This window comes from Alligator mississippiensis, chromosome 1 (assembly GCF_030867095.1).
Source record: "Alligator mississippiensis isolate rAllMis1 chromosome 1, rAllMis1, whole genome shotgun sequence".
Classification (NCBI taxonomy): Eukaryota; Metazoa; Chordata; order Crocodylia; family Alligatoridae; genus Alligator; species Alligator mississippiensis.
Genome location: NC_081824.1, coordinates 380,369,166 through 380,388,112, shown reverse-complemented (window position 1 = coordinate 380,388,112; position 18,947 = coordinate 380,369,166).

Sequence of the window (18,947 nt, the reverse complement as noted above, 5' to 3'; positions counted from 1 at the left end):
TCCCATGACATCCTTATTTATAAGTGGGGATCCTGGCTTTCTCCAATTGAAAAAAAAATCCCAATTTTTGGTTACAATAAAAAGTAACCCCAAATCCCTATTTTTCCATGATTAAAATGAAACATCTCTCTCTCTCTCACACACACACACACACACACACAGTGAGTGAGTGAGTGAGTGAGTGAGTGAGTGAGTGAGTGAGTGAGTGAGTGAGTGAGTGAGTGAGTGAGTGAGTGAGTGAGTGAGTGAGTGGAAAACCAGGATCCCCATTTATAATTTAAGGAAATAAAGAATTAAGTACTGTAAAGTGGATACATAAGTAGTGGATCCTCATGCTCAATGAGTAGTCAGTAATGATTCAGTGTCCAGTTGGGAGATGGTATCAAGTGGGGTCCACCAGAGTTCTTTCCTGAGTCCCATATTGTTCATCGTAATTAAAGATATGGATGATGAGACTGAGTACACACTTAGCACATTCACGTATGACACCAAGTTGGGTGGAGCTGTTGACACTCTGGGGCATAAGGCTAGGATGCAGAATGATCTCAATAAAGTGGAGAAACACCCACAATCACAAAAACAAAATTCAGCAAGGACAAATACAAAGTCCTGCGCTTGGAATAGAATAATTGCATGCATAAATATGGAATGGGGAATCATTGGGAAGGCTGCAGGGGTTAGTGTGGGCCATAAGCTGAATACAAGGCAACAGTGTGTTTTTTTGGCAAAAAAAAATAAAAATAAAATAATAATAATAACAATACCAGAGTCCTGAGTTCTGTCAACAGGACTGTTTCTCTCAAATCATGGTAAGTCATGTTTGTGCTCAGCACTGGTAAGGCCTCGCATGAAGTATTGTGTCTGCTTTTGGGTCTCACATTTCAAGAAAGTTGTTGACAAATTGGAAAGAAGCCAGTGGAAGGTGACAAAAATTAATAGAGGCCTGGGAAACATGGCTTAAAAGGAAAGGCTCATTTAAATAAAACTGTTTATTCTGGAGAAGAGAGGACTGAAGGGAGATTTGATAACAATTCTAAATACCTGAAAGATGGTTATAAAGAGGAAGGAAATAGACATTTCTCTGCAGCTGAAGGGGACAAGACTGAGAGTAATGACCTCCAAGTGCAACAGAGGAAATTTTCATTGGAGATTAGAAAGGATTTTCCAACTATGAAGGCAGTTAAACATTTGAATAGGCTAGCTAGAGAAATTTTGGAATCTCAATCCCTGAAAATTTACAAAAGCAGGTTACCCAGACTCTTGACTGGAATGTTTTAATCAAGAATGATCCTGACTTAAGCAAGAGGCTGGACTAGAAGACCTCATGTGGTTCTTTCCAGTTCTACTTTCCAATGATCATATGATATAAAGATACTGATATTTAATTAAAGATAAACCATATACATGAATACTATAATTATAGGAAAAAGTCCTCTGGACCAGAATTAAACTAGATGTTATTATGAAAAAAAATGAAAATGTTTATGTTAGGTACATTCTAGGAACAGGTCTGTAATGTTTAAATTCCTGAGATGTATAGTCCAGAGTAGCTATTCAGTTTTCAGTGTGATTGCAAAAAAAAACCATGCAAGCTATGGGAAGTAAGACAGATAAAGCTTTTTGGGTTTTTAAAATTATTTTTTCTGTTCTTAACTGCCTTTAAAATTCTTTTAATTAAAACAGATTGGTTACCCAGAGTGTTGATATTCACAAAGAGTGCATCTACACAAGATGTTTTACTGAACAGTAGCCTAGATTACTACACAGTAAGCATGTGTGTCTACACATGGACATGCTTACTGAGCAGTAAGCCTCACTAATAGTGAAATAATTTGCTACCTGCAAATACAAGTAGCATATTTACATGCTATTACTTACTGTGCAGTAGCACTTGTGTAGATGCCTGACTGGGAGCAAATCTACGGCAGAGATCTGCCACTGAAGCCTAGGAGGGGGATTATGTTCCCTCGTCCTGGCAGCAGGGAGCACCAAATCCCTCACTCTGAGACCACAATTGGAGAATGGGGGTTGGGACCAGCCCCTGCTGGAATCCTTATATCCCAGTGCTGTCCCCATGGTTGCAGAGCTGGCACTAGGAGGTAAAGGTCTCTCAGCACTGGCCCTGTGCTCATGGAGTTGCTTCTGGGAGCTCCCTGGTGGCAGGGGCTAGGAAGCCTAGTCTCCGTTTAGTTCCATGATCATGGAGCTGGGTGGGAAACAGCATGGGGAACCTGTTCTCCGCTCCACAATCATGGAGCTGAGCAAGGAACAGGCTCTCCAGTCCCCTCCCTGAGATCACGGAGAGGGGCTAGGAACTGTCCCATTCAGGGGCAAGTCCCAGCCCCATGCTCCAATTGGGTAATTGAGGCATTTGTCTTGGAAAGAGCTGCAGGGGTGGAGTAGCTAGCTGCTAGCTGCTCCACTGGTGTATTGGGGCAGGAGGCTGGGACCTGCCCCTGCCCTGCAGCTCTTCCCAAGTCCCCTGTCCTTGATCAGGGAGCCAGGGCCAGGAGTTCCCTGCTGTTGGGGCAGGGGGACATTGTCCCCACCCTAGCAACAGGCAGCCCCCAGAGGCAGAGTGCAATGTCCCAGTCCCGGCCAGGAGACAGTTGTCTCCTGGCCTAGTGCTCCATGCCAGCCCCTAGGATAGCACCCAGGGAGAGCCTAGAGGTCCCCCTAGGGCAACAGGAGCCCATTGTAGGGACCTGGGAAATGAGATCAGTTTGCTGCCATTTAGCAGCACATTTGCTCCCATTTCCCTACATGTGTAGATGCCCAGAAGCATTTACTTGCAAGTAGTTTACTCACGAATAAACTGCTCCCACATCAAATGCACATGTAGGCACACCCAAAGTGAATTGGATGATGTTATATACATAATATATGCTTAAATTGATTATGCTTTTCAGAAGAATAACTTAAATTGGGGAATAAAAAACAAATACAACAAACAACCAAAGCATAGAAACAAATAAACGAATGAACGAACAAGAACCTCTGTGTCCAAATAGAAAAAGGAGATTATATACAATGGTGAAACCTTACAAATATATATCCATTGCTGACAATCTGGATATGGTAGAGTACATAGATGGCTGTTGAAATCATGAAGGTATAAGTTAAATCTAAATTATCTTAGTTGTGGTAGATGTACTAGCTAGGACATTTGCCAGAAGCTGAATGTGGGATGAAACATGACAGAGAAATACAAATGTACATAATTCTGCATTGCTAATATTATCAATATTAAAAAAAACAACCAAAATTCTGAGCACAGAACTACAACTTCGCAAAAAGGTGATTCTTCACAGACTGCTAGAGGCAAAGAGATGTGCTTCATCATCACTGGTGTTTGTGATGAGTTAATGTTTGTTGTTAATGCAAGTCTTAAAAGAAAAAAAATATCAAGGCAGCAAGAGGAAATATTCTGTGACTTCAGAGTAAAAGAGGTCAGTCAGTGTATTTTGCCAAGGTCTTTATGGTATTTGCAAGATGTAATGGTTGTTTAGGCTGCTTTGATCAATACATTTGACACGCTGAACATTCAAAATCACATCAGCAGTCTACAAGGCTCCTAAAGGATTTCTCTGTCTCTCCGTCTACATAATTCCACGTCCTGATGTCCTTCTTGAATATAAAAAAATATTTCAGTATGTATTTAGTGATAGCTGACTTGTATTCAAGTTCCTCTATGTATTTTTACATAATGATATAAATAATTCCCATTGAAACCCCTAGGAGTTATTTATTAGCTTTCTAGCACTCAAAGATATGGGTAGTGCATCTCAGAAACATGGATCTTATGCCAAAATAGCTTACATTTTAAATAGTGACAAGTTATAAAAGAATAACAGCATAATAATAAGCTTACGTAATAGCTTGGATTCTTAGGCAATCTTCCTTTTTTCCTTAACCGTGCTTTTTAATAGACTGTATATAAAGATAAATGTACATAAAAACCAATTTTAAGTTCTTTTCTTTCCTATTTGCATAAGCAAATGTTGCTGCTGTCAACTTCTCCATCAAAACTTGTCCTCTGCTCTAATTACATGTAAAAAAAAAAAAAAAAAAGCAAAACAAAACAAAAAAATGAATCACTATTTTGTTTCATTTAGGTTACTGGGAGACAGGGCCAGATCCAGAGGGAAGTCAGTGGAACCGTTGCATTCCCTTTTTCAGACCATACCATTGGATAAGCAGCCTTAAAGAAAGTTCCCAAAGCAAATGAGAATTTCCCCCTCCCTTCTCCAGTATATTCAGTGACACCTCCCCTCCTATCATATCATCCCCCTCCCTGCCCCCACCTCACTTCCCCACTCCAACAGCTACCACTCTCCTCCACTGATCTGAGGATAGGGAAGATCCAAAGCCACTCCTTCCCCACTCTTGTGGAGGCAGTGAGCAGCTCTTCCTCCCTGGCTGATCCCCCTGAATGCTTCCTGACAGGCTGCAAGCAGGCTCAAGGAGGAGAACTCTTCCATCATCACCACCACTGCTGCTATCTTGCTCTCCATGCAGTCTGGTAGGAACAAGGCAGGAGTAGCTCTGGAGATCCCTCTGCCCTCAGATTAGTTAGGGACATTGTTCAAGAGAGGAGGATAATTGCAACAGAGTACAGAGGGGGAAGGGAGGGGATAAGGAGGAGAGAGAGCAGAGAAGGGGGAAAAATCCTTACTTGACTTTGGGAATTAAAAAAATGTCCTTAGCTGATGCTCTTGTAGTGTGGTCTGCTTCCATTCCTGTAGCTTCTGCCTCCCCCCCCCCCCCCCATCTGCTTTATAAAATCCCAAATCTGCCCCTGTGGAGAGATGAATAAACTATATATAGTTAACAGTAGGGAATTTACCAAATGTCAGTTGTTCCACAGAAATTAATTTGTATTTTTCTTCCTATCCTGTGGTATATTCATGCTAACTGGTGTTAATTTAGCCTCGTTTCAGTGAGAGGTAATCTGTCTCATTTAGCTGTAATGTCTTGTGGGCTATGAATGGACACATAAATGGTTAATGGGCACCTCTACATGAGATGTTTATTGTGCAGTTGACCAATGAGCTGCTCAGTAAATCTCTCAGTCTACACGTGCAACCCTATTACGGTGGAGTAAACTAATTTACTCTGCAGCAGGATCCTCCCCTGCAAGCTGGGGATGCTCCCCAGCTGGCTTAATATACTATGCATGAATAAAATGCAGAGCTTATTACTCCAGAGTTTATTGCTTCTGGGCGCATGTTCTAACAGTCTTCCTGGGAGCAGTAAAATGCAGAGCAATCAGCTCTGCAGCTTATTCATGCTCTGTAACTGCACGTGTGGACATGCCCACTATGGAGTAGTTTAGACATGGCAGGTCTCCTCTTTTGACCAAATTATCCTGAGTTCTCTCTCCATATCCATAAAATATGTTTTATAAGCCATTACATTTTGATTCCAGGACCAAATATAAAGCTCAGCAAAGTCAGAATATTTGATTGAGATTCAAGGGGCAGGTAAAATATACTAAGTCTTTGCAGAACAATGAGTTGGTAAGCAAGTCACTGCAGGTCTGAAATACTCCAAGACAATATTGATATTCATGTTCATGTTGTCCAAGATATACTAAAGAAGGCGTGTATCTTTATTTTATGAAGATGAAGATCTGATATATTCCATGCAGTCTAATCTGGATTTTTCCCCACACATATTCTAATATGTAATCATCCAAATAACCTAAAATGTATTTTTGCCTCCAAGGGTAGGGGAAAGCACCACCTTCCTTAGAAGCCCATTCCATATTTTGGCAACCTTCACCATAAAGAAGTTCTTTCTGATGTCCTGTCTAAATACACTCTCTTTCAGTTCATGGTCATTGTCTCTAGTAACCCCAGGGGATGCCCTGGTAAACAGAGTATCCCCTATTCCCTGCTGACCCCACCAATGAGTATGTAGACAGCCACAAGATCACTTCTTAGCCTTCTCTTGTGGAGGCTGAAGAGATTCAGGTCACTCAGTGTCTTCATAGGATCTTACCTGCAGGCCCTCAGCCATATGAATAGTCCTCCTCTGAACCATTTCCAGGTTATAGATTTCATAGACATTACGGCTGGAAGGGACCTCAGGAGATCATTGAGTCCAGCCCCCTGCCCCAAGGGCAGGAAGTCAGCTGGGTCAAAGGATAATAACTTCAATTTAGTGGGGCTAACAGAAACTTGGTGGGACCCTACCCATGACTGCTGGTACACATTGAGGCCTGCAGGTTGTACAGAAGGGACAGAGTAGGGAGGACAGGGGGCAGGGTTCCTTTCTATGTAAAGGAGCATTATACATCTACCGTAATCAAAATAGGATCAGAGGAGGAGAAAGTTGAGGCATTGTGGGTTAGGATACATGGAGGTTATGGGGAAAAGGAACTTGGTGGTGGGGGTCTGCTACAGACCGCCACACCAAGAGGAAAAGCTAGACTTGGAATTCTTGAGGCAGCTCTCAGAGGCTGTACAGTCTAGGGATGTGGTTGTCATGGGGGACCTAAGCTACCCTCATATCTTCTGGGAGGACCAATCATCCATATCCAACCATTCACATAGGTTCTTAATCTGCATGCAGGACCTTCAACTAACACAGGAGGTATACAGTCCCACTAGGGGGAATGCCTTTCTGGACTTGGTGTTGGCTATGGGGGAGAACCTGGTAGGGGAGTTGCAGATTCATGGTCACCTTGGGGACAGTGACCACCAATCAACTGAATACACCATACAGCATAGGGTGGGTAAGATAAGTAGTAAGGTAGAAGTGCTTGACTTTGGGAAGGCTAACTTCAGTGTGCTTAGGAGTCTAGTCAATGACACACTGCAGGATATGAGTATTGGCAAGATAAGAGTCCAAAAGTTTGATCATTTCTAAAGGAAATGATCCTTTGGGCACAGAGGGAGACTATCCCAGTATGAGGGAAAAGGAGCCCAAAAACTTCCTTGGCTAAACAGGGAAATCCAGGGGAGCCAAAGGGCAAAAAAGAAGGCATATAGGCAGTGGAAGCAGGGGGAAGCTACCAAGAAGGAGTATACCTACTGGGCCCTCACTTACACAGAGGCAGTTAGAAAAGTCAAAGCAACTACTGAGCTGAGGCTGGCAACACAAATTAAAGACAACAAAAAGTCTTTTTTTAGGTATATAGGGAGTAAAAGGAAGGCGCAGGGCAGCATAGGACCCCTAGTGAACAAGAAGGAGCAATTAGTGACAGAAAGGGGGGGACAAGGCTGAGCTATTCAATGAGATTTTTGCCTCAGTGTTCCTGAACAGGGCTCAAGATAAAAGTCTCCTAATGGGTTCTTAGATGGGCAGAGGGACACCAGCCTACCAACTGTCAATATTGACTTGGTGCAGAGTCACTTGGAAGGACTGGATGCGTTCAAGTCAGCAGGCCCAGATGAGCTGCATCCAAGGGTACTGAAGGAATTGGTTAGTGTCATAGCAGAACCACTGGCATGGCTGTTTGAGTGCTCGTGACACTCAGGTCAGGTCCCAAAGGACTGAAAAAGGGCCAATGTGGTCCCAATTTTCAAGAGGGGGAAGAAGGAGTATCCAAGTAATTATAGACCAGTCAGTCTCACCTCCATCCTTTGAAAGTTCTTTGAAAAGATTATGAAGGATCATATTTGTGGGAGTCCAGTGGGAAAAATAATGCAGCAGAGAAACCAGCATAGAGTCGTAGCAGGTAGATCATGCCTGACTAATCTGGTTTCATTTTATGACAGGGTCACAAAAGGCTTAGACATAGGAGTAGAGGTTGTTTTCTTGGACTTTAGCAAGGCCTTAGATATGGTATCTCATCCTATTCTCAAAAATAAATTAAAAGGCTATGACATAGATGTTTACACGGTGTGATGGGTGGTAAATTGGCTGAGCGGTTGGACCCAGGGAGTGGTAGTAGATGGGTCGGTATCAACCTGGAAGGATGTGGGTAGTGGGGTCCTGCAGGGTTCGGCCCTTGGACCTGTACTCTTCTACATCTTCATTGGTGACTTGGATGTGGGTGTGACGTGTACTCTGTTCAAGTTTGTGGATGATACTAAATTGTGAGGTGAAGTGCACATTCCAGAGGGTATGGAACAATTGCAGGCAGGCCTGGACAGGTTAGAAAAGTGTGCAGTACACAATAGAATGCAGTACAACAAGGAAAAGTGCAGAGTGCTGCACGTAGGGCACAAAAGTATCCAGCACAACTACTGGCTGGAAAGTGACCCTCTCAGCAGCACAGAAGCGGAAAGGAATCTCAGAGTCACAGTGGTCTCCAAGATGAACATGAGTCATTAGTGTGATAAAATCATCAGCAAAGCTAACCACCCTTTATCATGCATCAGCAGATGCATGACAAATAGATTCAAGGAGGTGATACTTCCCCTTCTGCAGTATTGGTCAGTCTGCATTTGGAGTACTGCATCCAGTTTTGGGCTCCATACTTCAAAAAAGGATGTTGATAGACTTGAGAGGGTCCAGAGGAAGACCACTCATATGGTTAGGGGCTTACAGGACAAGTTCTATGAGGAGAGACTGAGGGACCAGGACCTCTTCAGCCTGCACAAGAGAAGGCTGACAGGTGATCTTGTGGCTGCCTACAAATTAATTAGGAGGAATGGTGTTGGAGGAGTTTGTGACTATTGGTCCTAGTCATCCCTTGGTGCGGTCTGGTGAACAGACGTTCTCCCAAATCCTGATGTACACCCCTTATGTACTTATAGGAAGCCACCAGGTCACTGCTGAGCCTGTTCTTTTCCAGGCTCAAGAGTCCCATGGCTCTCAGCCTCTTTTCATAAGGCCTGTTCTCATGCCCTCTGATCATGTGTGTGGCTCTCCACTGGACTCTCTCAAGCTTCTCTACTTTCTTCCTGAATTTTGGAGCCCAGAATTGGATGCAGTACTCCAGCTGAGGCCTCACCAAGGGTAAGTACAGTGGGAGGATGACATCCTGAGATTTACTTAAGAAGCATCTATGGATGCAAGCCAGAGTTTGTTTTGCTTTACCAGCTGTCACATCACATTGGTGGCTCATGTTCATCTTGTGGTCAATCATGACCCCCAAGTCTTTTTTGGCTTTGGTGCTAGTGAGCACCAAGTCTTATAAAGGTGCTGCCAAGTCTATAAAGATGCTGTGTAGTTGGTTTTTTTTAATCCACATCCCTCCTGAAGTGTGGCACCCAAAACTGGACACAGTACTCCAGCTGCAGCCTCACCAGTGCTGCATAGAGGGGAAGTATCACCTCCCTAGACCTGCTTGTGATGCACCTACTACTGCAGGAAAGAGTGGTTGGCTTTATTTATTACCTAGTTACATTGGCGATTCATGTTCATTTTTGCATTGACTTGGACTCCAAGATCTCTTTCCACTGCTGTGCTACTTAGAATGGTACTTCCCAGTCTATAAGTGTATTTGTGATTTTTTCTCCCCGGGTGCAGCACTTTGCACTTATCTTTGTTAAATTGCATCCTATTCAAATCCTCCCACTTCCCCAGTCTGTCTAAATCCACCTGAATTCACTCCCTATCCTCTAGTGTGTTTACTATACCCTATAGTTTGGTGTTGTCTGCAAATTTGGAAAGAGTGGTTTCTACACCAAAATCACTGAAGAAGGTATTGAACATTACTGGTCCACAGACAGAGCCTTGGAGGACTCCACTGCCTACATCTCTCCAGGTAGAAACCAACCCATCCACCACCACTCTCTGGGTGCATCACATAAGCCAGTTTTCCACCCACCTGACTGTTAAAAAATCCATGTCACAACTACTTAGTTTACTCGTAAGAACTGGGTACAACACTGTGTCAAAAGGCTATTTTAAATTGCACGTAAATAACATCAACCTCTACTCCTGCATCTAAGCACTTTGTGACCTGGTCATGAAAACAGACCAGGTTAGTCAGGCAGGATCTGCCTGCTATAAACCCATGCTGGTTGCCCCTTAACCTTGTATTAGCTGCTGGCCCCCCACAAATGTGATTCTTTATGATTTTTTCTAAGGTCTTGCCAAGAATAGAGGCAAGGCTAACTGGCCTGTAACTACCCAGGTCCCCCTTCCTCCCCTTCTTGAAAATAGGGACCACATTGGCCCTTTTCCAGTTTTCTGGAACCTGTGCTGGGTAGCATGAGCCAGTTGCACCAGTGGTTTTCATATGGCACCGGCCAATTCCTTTAGTATCCTTGGGTGAGGATCTTCAGGGCCTGCTGACTTAAGTATGTCCAACCCCTCCAAGTGCCCCTTCACTAGGTCAGTGCTAACTACTGTTGGATTGCTCTCTCTCACAGGCCAGACTAAAGTCTCATTAGGAGGTGTGTTTATATCCATGTCCAGGAACATCGATGCAAAAAAATCATTTAAGAGCTCAGTGTTGTCCATCCTATCTGTTATGAGTTGCCCTAGTCCATCCTGTAGAGGTCCTATGTTACCCTGCACCTTCTTCTTGATCTCTATGTACTTAAAGAAGGTCTTTTTGTTACCCTTAATCTTTGTTGCCAGCCTAAGTTCCACTTCTGCTTTGGCCTTCCTCACTGTATCCCTACAAGTTCGAGCCAAGCAGGTATACTCCCCCTGCCCCCTGCTTCCACAGGCTGCAAGCCTTTCTTTTCCCTTGTAGGCTCTTCTGGATTTCCCTGCTCAACCAAGGGAGTTTCTTGGTTCTTTTGCCTCCCTTTATGTGTACTGGGATGGTATCCTTCTGTGCCTGAAGGATCAGTCCCTTGAGGAACTCTCACCCTTCCTGGACTCCCAACTCTCCAATGTTTTTACCCCTCAGTCCCACTCTAACTAATCTCCTGAGCTCATTGAAGTTGGCTTTCCATAAGTCTAACACTTCTGCCCTACTAGTTATCTTTCCTGCCTTTTGACAGATAGTGAATCCTATCAACAGGTAGCCACTACCTCCTAGGTTACCTTGTACCTACACATCTCCCACCAAGTCCTCCCCTGTGGTCAGCACCAAGTTGAGTAAGGAGAAGGAGCTGGAATATCCAAAGGCATTAAAAAAATTGAGGTTTGCTTTAAGCATTCGATTACTGGCAAACTTTCTCTCATGTAGCGAGAAAGCAAAATTCAAGCTGAAGACAATTTTTCAAAATTACACGGTATAACAGTATAATTTTAAATAAACCAAGAATATTCTACTTCTTTTAATGGATAAGCCTCTAGAAGCAGAATGGGAAAACGATGGCACCAGCAACTTTTTTCTCACCATATCCTTCCTCTTAAATAAAAAAAAAATTCTCAACTCATTTTAGCCCTGGTTTCTGTAGAACCAGCCTTCTCCTCCCTTCCATGCTTCCAGCATGGCTTTACTACCATTGACTATCTATGTAAGCATGCAAATAAATAATCATTAGCATGACACTGGAATATGGTACCAAAACCACTTGCTTCCTAGCACTTACTTCTACCACCTCCTAAAACTGATCAGGAGCTCCCACATGGGTTAAAAGAGGACAGCTGCATCTCTGTTACACTTTACTTTCAGGGTTACCCTTCTGGTGTGTCACAAAAGAGAGGAGTATGAGAACTTTGCCTTGTAAACCCTGCTTATGCATTCCTTGGGGTAAAAAAAGGTATACAAAATATATTGGTATATATTTACAATTGTATACATTTATATATGTGAACAAAGGCATTGCTATTAAAAAGGGGTGAAGAGATCTCTATTTCTTATGGTTAAAATAATGCAACAGTCTCAATTGCACTCCTGGAGTTAATGGTCACATCTTGTTAGCATTCTGGCAAAAGAAAAAACAAAAACAGTATTTCTTTCTCCTACAGCAGGGGGGTTATTTAGCATGCTCTGCAGGTTGCTTTACTTTGCTCCTACAGCTCCTTTACATTGTTTTCCATGTGCCTTGATAACTGGAACTATTCCTAATATTCTAGACACAGACAGTTTTCACCAGTACTTTTCCCTCTGACCTGATTAGTTTCTAAGTCCCATGTTTTTTTTTTAATCAAGAAATCACAAATGGGATCTTGCTTAGAGCTCAGAATTGATTTTAAAACTTGCCCTTTATATGGCTTTATAAATTGTCACTTTCTCTTTTTAGTAAAAAATAATAAAAAAACCCCCAAAACAGAAAACACTTTTCAGTGTTAAGTGGACCACAGTAAAATCTCACATCACATATTTTTACTGAAGTGTTAATTGGTTCATGGTATAATGGTACCCACCTCTGAAAGCAACTGTGGATATTGTAGTCAGTAGCCTACTCTCCATAGAGTTCCTCTCCCCACAGAACTCAAGGTTATAGTGTCCTCCTAAGCCCAGAAGCCAGGCTTATATTGGCCTAGGATCCACCCCCTTCTGGTCATCTGACCTTATAATCCTTTAATCAGAAACAGAGGATATGCACTGGCATTATCAGCCCCACATATTGTAGCCTGCTGAAACCTAGAACCTTACAACCTGGAACCCTGCAAATCTTTTTTTCTTCTGTCTGGCCCCACTCTTAGTAACAGTGGTTGGAAACTCTTTAACAATAGGAAAACACTAATGAGATGTAAGATCATTGGAAGAGTCTTGTTCCCATGGATTAAAAAAATCAGACTTAGGCCTCCTTTCTAGAGTGAGAGCATCACATTCCAAGTGGCTGTAGTTGTATGTGGCATAATGGTGAACAGGAAAGGGGAAAAGGGAAAAAGATAGTAAACTATCAAAAAGGGCAATAATAAAAAATCCATCTTTAGAAATAATAATAATGTGACAAATCCATCCCATTTGTCATACTCAGACTCTTGGGCCTTCACATCTATATTGTGTCCTCAAAGTGTCCAATACCAGGTGCTTCAAGGCATGTAAAAACACTCCACTACAAGTCCTCAGAAAAATTTTCCCAAGCAGAAAAGCTATAGTTTATTTATTTATTCATTTATTTATTTATTCCTATTTATTAAAGGCTAGAGTAAGAATGACCTTTACATAGACAGATTGAATTGCAAAAGGAAGGAGAATAGGGGGAAAAAAAGAATATGTAAAAGAAGTCTAAAATCATAGGTGAACTTAGATGAACTCATATCGTGCTTTTTGGCATATGCTTTGCAGAAAGTTGTCCTGCAGGACACTATGCATCTGATTAATAATAGCCAGTTGCTGTAAGAGAGACCAAAAAAACCTAAAAACAACCAAATCAATGCATTGTCTTGTATATGTTTCCTCTCAGTGGTAGCAAGGGATCAGATTTTGCCACTTATACTCATCTTGAATATGAGTTGTCACACTATCATGATATTTGTATGAAAAAAGGAGGCAGACTAATTAAGTTCACCTATTAGATCAGGTTAAACCTCCCTCAATCATAAATGAAATACCATAATACCTAGAAAATCAAGTCCAACACTGTAAGCACAGGCAAAATTCAAATATTGCTATTTGTATTCACACATTAGATAACCCAAGGAAAAGAAGAATCAATTAATTTCTATATTCATTTAGTAATCCACTACTGTGGAAACTGAAATAACATTTTCATGGAAATTAATGAAAAGTAGATATACTACATGAGGTATCCTGAATCTGCAGTCTCTTGTAAAAATCTGCCAGGAATCACTTTTCCAGATACCATTAAGAAAAAGCTTCCATCAAGGAAGAATATCTTTGAAAAGACTTCTTGAGAATTGCCTCTCGGAGGGAACAGCAAAAAGGGCTATCTGGAACAGAACCCAGAAGCAGTGTCTATAGTGAAAACATTTGTTGGTCTAGTAATGTCTATGAGGAGTGTGGGCATGCACTTATACTGGAAGGGGGCAACAGCATTTGCTGTAATATCTTCTTTTGTTTAAAAAAACTACTTTAAGAGGTGAAGGTCTTATAGTATATATAGGGTGATGGCGTTACCAGCAGGGATTTGGCTTCTTTGACCATGGGATGTTCCAAAAAGGATTGCTGGAGAGAGATGAGATCCATCTGATGAAGAGAGGGAAGAGCATCTTCACAGACAGGCTCACTAATCTAGTGAGGAAGGCTTTAAAATAGGTTCGCTGAGGGAAGAAGACCAAAGCCCTGAGGTAAGTAAGGAAGCAGGAGGCCTGGAGGAAGCGCATGGAGGAGGGTGCAACAGGGAAGGCTTCCTCATTCTTACTGAGAAAGTAGAGCAATTGTCTAGTTATCTCTGATGTCTGTACAGGAATTCACAGAGCCTAGGAAACAAGCAGGCAGAACTGGAAGTCTTTGCACAGTCAAGGAACTATGATGTGATTGGAATAACAGATACTTGGTGGGAGCTCGCATTACTGGAGCACCGTCATGGATGGGTACAGAGTGTTCAGGAGGGAGAGGGAGGGGAAAAGAGAAGGAGTAATGCTGCATGTAAAAGAGATGTATAATGCTCACAGCTCCAGATTGAAATTGGAGACAGGCCTGTTGAAAGTCTCTGAGTTAAGGTCAGAGGGGAAAGCAACATGGTGGGTGTCTGCTATTGACCACCAGACCAGGAGGATGAGGTAGATGAGACTTTCTTCAAACAGCTAGCAGAAGTTTCCAGATCACAGGCCCTGGTTCTCATGGGGGACTTAAATGACCCTGACACACTGAGAGGGCAAGAAGTGCACAGGCAATCTAGGAAGTTTTTGGAGAACGCTGGGGAAAACGTACTACTGCAAGTGTTGAAGAGACTAACTAGGGGCCATGCTCTTGAACTGCTTCTCACAAACAGAGAAAATTAGTGGGGATGTAGAAGTGGATGACCAGTTGGACTGGAAAGATCATGAGATGATCAAGTTCAGTATCCTGACAAAAGGAAGTAAGGAGAGCAGGAGAGTAGGGACCCTGGATTTCAGAAAAGCATACTTTGACTTCCTTAGGCAACTGATGGACAGGATCCCCAGGGAAGCCAGTGTGAGAGGAAAAGGAGTCAGGGAGACCTGGTTGTATTTTAAAGAAACCTTACTGAGAGTGCAGGAACATACCATCCTGATGTGCAGGAAAAATAGCAATTCCTGATTTGCAGGAAGACCAGCAAGAATGGCCTTCCTGTGATGTGCAGGAAGAATAGGCGGGGGACCAGCTTGGCTTAGCAGGGAACTCTTCAGTGAGTTTAAACACAAAAATTAAGCTTAGAAAAAGTGAAATCTTGGACTGATGACTAGGGTGGAGCTTAAAATATTGCTCAAGCATGCAGGGATGAAATCAGGAAGGCCAATGCACTATTGGAATTGCAGGTAGCAAGGGACATGAAGGGTAACGGGAAGGGTTTCTACATGTATATTAGTAACAAGAAGAACGTCAGAGAAATTGTGAGTCCCTTAGGAAAGAGGGAGGCAAGCTAGTGACAGATGAAGAAGAAAGGGCTGAAGTATTCAATGCCTTTTTTATCTTGGTCTTCACAGGCAAGTCCAGCTGCCAGACTACTGCATGAGGTGGCACAGTTTGGGAAGAAGATGAACAGCCATCAGTGGTGAAAGAACAGGTTAGGGACTTTTTAGAAATGCTGGTTGTGTATAAATCCATGGAGCCAGGTGCAATGCATCCAATGGTGCTGAGGGATCTGGCTGCTGTGATTGCAGAGACACTGGCCATTATCTTCATAAATGCGTGGTGAATGAGGTAGGTCCCAGATGATTGGAAAAGGGCAAATATAGTGTCCATCTTTAAGAAAGGGAAAGAGGATCCAGGGAACTACAGACCAGTCAGCCTCACCTTAGTCCCCCTGAAGCAGGTCCTCAAGGAATCCATTTCTAAGCACTTGGAGAAGAAGATGATCAGGAAGAGTCAGCATGAATTCACCAAGGGCAAGTCATGGCTGACCAACTTGATTCTCTTCTATGATGAGATGACTAACTCTACTAGATTCAGGGAACACAGTAGACATGATATCTTTTGATTTTATGGCAAGGCACAGACATTCTAGAAGTGCGAGGGTAGTATCTTTTATTGGAAGGCAGACTATATCAGAACCTTATAAATTGACATCTCTTACAATCTGTAAGCAAAATCATGGCAACCATTGGTTTATTTGTTAACACTTTTTTAGTAGATTCAGAAAATATACTTTGCCCTTCCTCAACTGTTAAAAATCCCTGCATACTGTAACTTTATTATTATTGACAGGATGTTTAGGGTTTGCACAAATATGACAATATCATATTATTTTGGATTATAGGTGTCATAACCAAGTCAGTTAAGTGACTCTGCCACAATAGAACCACCCTAAGCAACTGCCGCTATCTCCAAAATTTGGTCACGTTCTGCCTCATTAGCTATTCCCACCTGGCAGTCTGTCATTGGCTACTCTAAACATACAAAAGTCCATGCAGCTTCCGCCCAAGTCAGAGACCTCTGAGCCCGCTGCAGAGTGACCTCAGAGAACTCTGGACACGTGACAGAGTAAATTGGCGGCCTGATCAACCACCAATTTCTCCCCATCATCGACCGGCCCTGACGTACCCCTTTTCCTTTGCATGCTCGTTTCGTCCACGGACTCGTCTCGTTGACTCGTTGCGTTACCTCTGTTATCTGTAACTACGTAAACAACCTCATAGCCTGCGTCGTGACCACCAGCGGCGTAAGTAAAATAATCTTTGAAACCGATACGCTGTGTCTCGCCTCCCCATCCACCAGCCCGCCTGATGACCGATTAATTCGTACCCCTCAAGTCGGCTCTAGCCGTCTGAGACAATAGGGACTTAGAAAAAGGAAAGGTGGGCTCCTTGTGTCATGTAGTAGACAGTAGTAGCCACACAGGATCATAGGAAAGTCAGGTAGAAGGGACCCAACAAGGTCATCCAATCCAGTCCCATGCTTATGGTAGGATCATCTGTGAATAAATGATCCTAGCTAAATGTCTGTTTAACCTGCTCTTGAAAATGTCAAGGGATGAAGATTCCACAACTTCTCTTGGTATCTTGTTCTAATACTTGACCATGCTCATAGTCAGAAAGATCCATTTAATCTCCAGCTTAAATTTGTTCTGTTGCAGCTTGAGCCCATTGCTTTTTGTCCTGGCCCCCATTTCCATTCCCTTTATAAATTGCCTTTCAGCTATTTCAAGACTGTTATCAAATTTCACCCTTCAGTTTTCTGTTTTCCAAACCAAATAACCCTAGCTCTTTCACCCTTTGCTCATAAATCATGCTTCCCAGGATACTAATTATTTCTGTTATTTTCTCCTGGACTCCCTCCAATTTGTCCATATCCTTCCTGAAGTGTGGGGCGTGTAGCAGGCAGACAAGGTTCTTTTGATAAATCTAATATATTTTATTAGACCAACTCAAATTATTGGAAAAATTCTTCTTTGCAAGATTTCAGGTATAAATAACCTTCATCAAGCTGAGGAAGCAATTGCAGTTGGTGTTTGCTCTTCCTGGATGGAATGAATGGTAAAGAAGCCAGAGGCTGGTATGCATGCAAGAAAGCCAGTCAGTGAAGATGTACCTTAGGCCTGTTACAGAGATGAGAGGGCCAGGTGATGGAAAGCAGCAGGGCCCCTTTACAGTTAGGATGTTCATAGCCCAAGGGAGAGGATTGGGAGCCCACAGAAGGAAGAACATAAACAACCTAGCCAGATAGGCTGAGACGAGATACCAGTGTGAAGAAACATATCAAGTAGTGAGTTAGGGAGGGAGTGGGGGGGGGGGTGGCAGCTACAGGCAAGTGCAAGAACCCTCTGAAGAGGCACCAAAAGGCAGAGATCACCTCCTCGCCCCTTTTTTTGTTTGTTTTGCAAAGCCTCACTTGTAACCAGCTGGCTACTGAAACAGGCAACTGCGGTGGGTGGAGGATTAGCAGCACTTGGGCCAAGTAGGTTGGAGGCCCAGTCAACTGACTGAGGGGGAGGGGTTAGCTGGGATATAAACCCTTCTTCAAGATAGAGGCAGGGGAGGCTGACCCCTGAAGCAGAGTGGGATAGAGCCCTCCGAAGTGACTCTGGTTTATACAACTCATTGTACTGTTGGCCTTTCCTGACACAAAAGGATGCTTTTTGCTCAAATTCATTTTATGGTCTATTGTAATCCAAAAGTCCTAGCCAATTATTCCCCAGTCTGTATCTATATATGACATTATTATGTCCCATATGCAAGATGTTATATGGGTCCTTGCTGAATATCACCTGATGGATTGCAGACCATTTCTCCAGTCTATCAAAGTCATTCTGGATCCTAGCCCTACCCTCCAGAGTGTTTCTAACTCCACCGTACTTGGTATTATCCATACATTTACTAAATGTGTGTTCAGTCCTATCATCCAAATCATTAATGAAGATGTTGAACAGTAGTGGATCCAGACAGAACCCTGGGGAACCAGACTTGATACCTCCTCTCAACTAGACATTGAACAATTGATGACTACTCATTGAGCATGATGATCCAGCCAATTATGTGTCTACCTTACAATATTTTAACCTAGCCTGAATTTAGTTAGATTGTTAATGAAAATGTCATTGGAGACACCATCAAAAGCCTTGATAAAGCCAAGATTCTCCTCAACCTCCAAAATAGAGCTTGTCACTTTAGCACAGAAGGAAAGCAGGCATGACTTGCTTTTGGTGAATCCATACCAGCTGTTCAAAACACCTAGTTCTCATCTACATGCCTCACAATGGTACTTCTTAGGTTGAAGAGCTGCTCCATAATCTTTTAAGGTACTGAGGTTAAGCTGACTGGTCTATGATTACCTAGATCCTCCTTCTTTCCTTTCTTAAAATTGATTATATATTAACCTTTTCCAATCATCTGGGACCTCACCTAATCTCCATGATTTCTCAGAACACACAATGGCTCTGAAATTACCTCAACCAGTTTCTTTCTTTCTTTTCTTTCTTTCTAGGGTGCATCCCATCTAGTCCTACTGAACTGGAAGCATATAGCTCCTCTAAGTAATCCCTAACTTGTTTTCATTACTGCAGCCTGTTTGTCTCCCTCCTTATGTTTGCTGTCAAGTATACTTGTAATCCATTAGCCACCCATTTGTGAAGATGGAAATAAAAAAAAATAAAATAAACCCCTCAGCCTTTTCT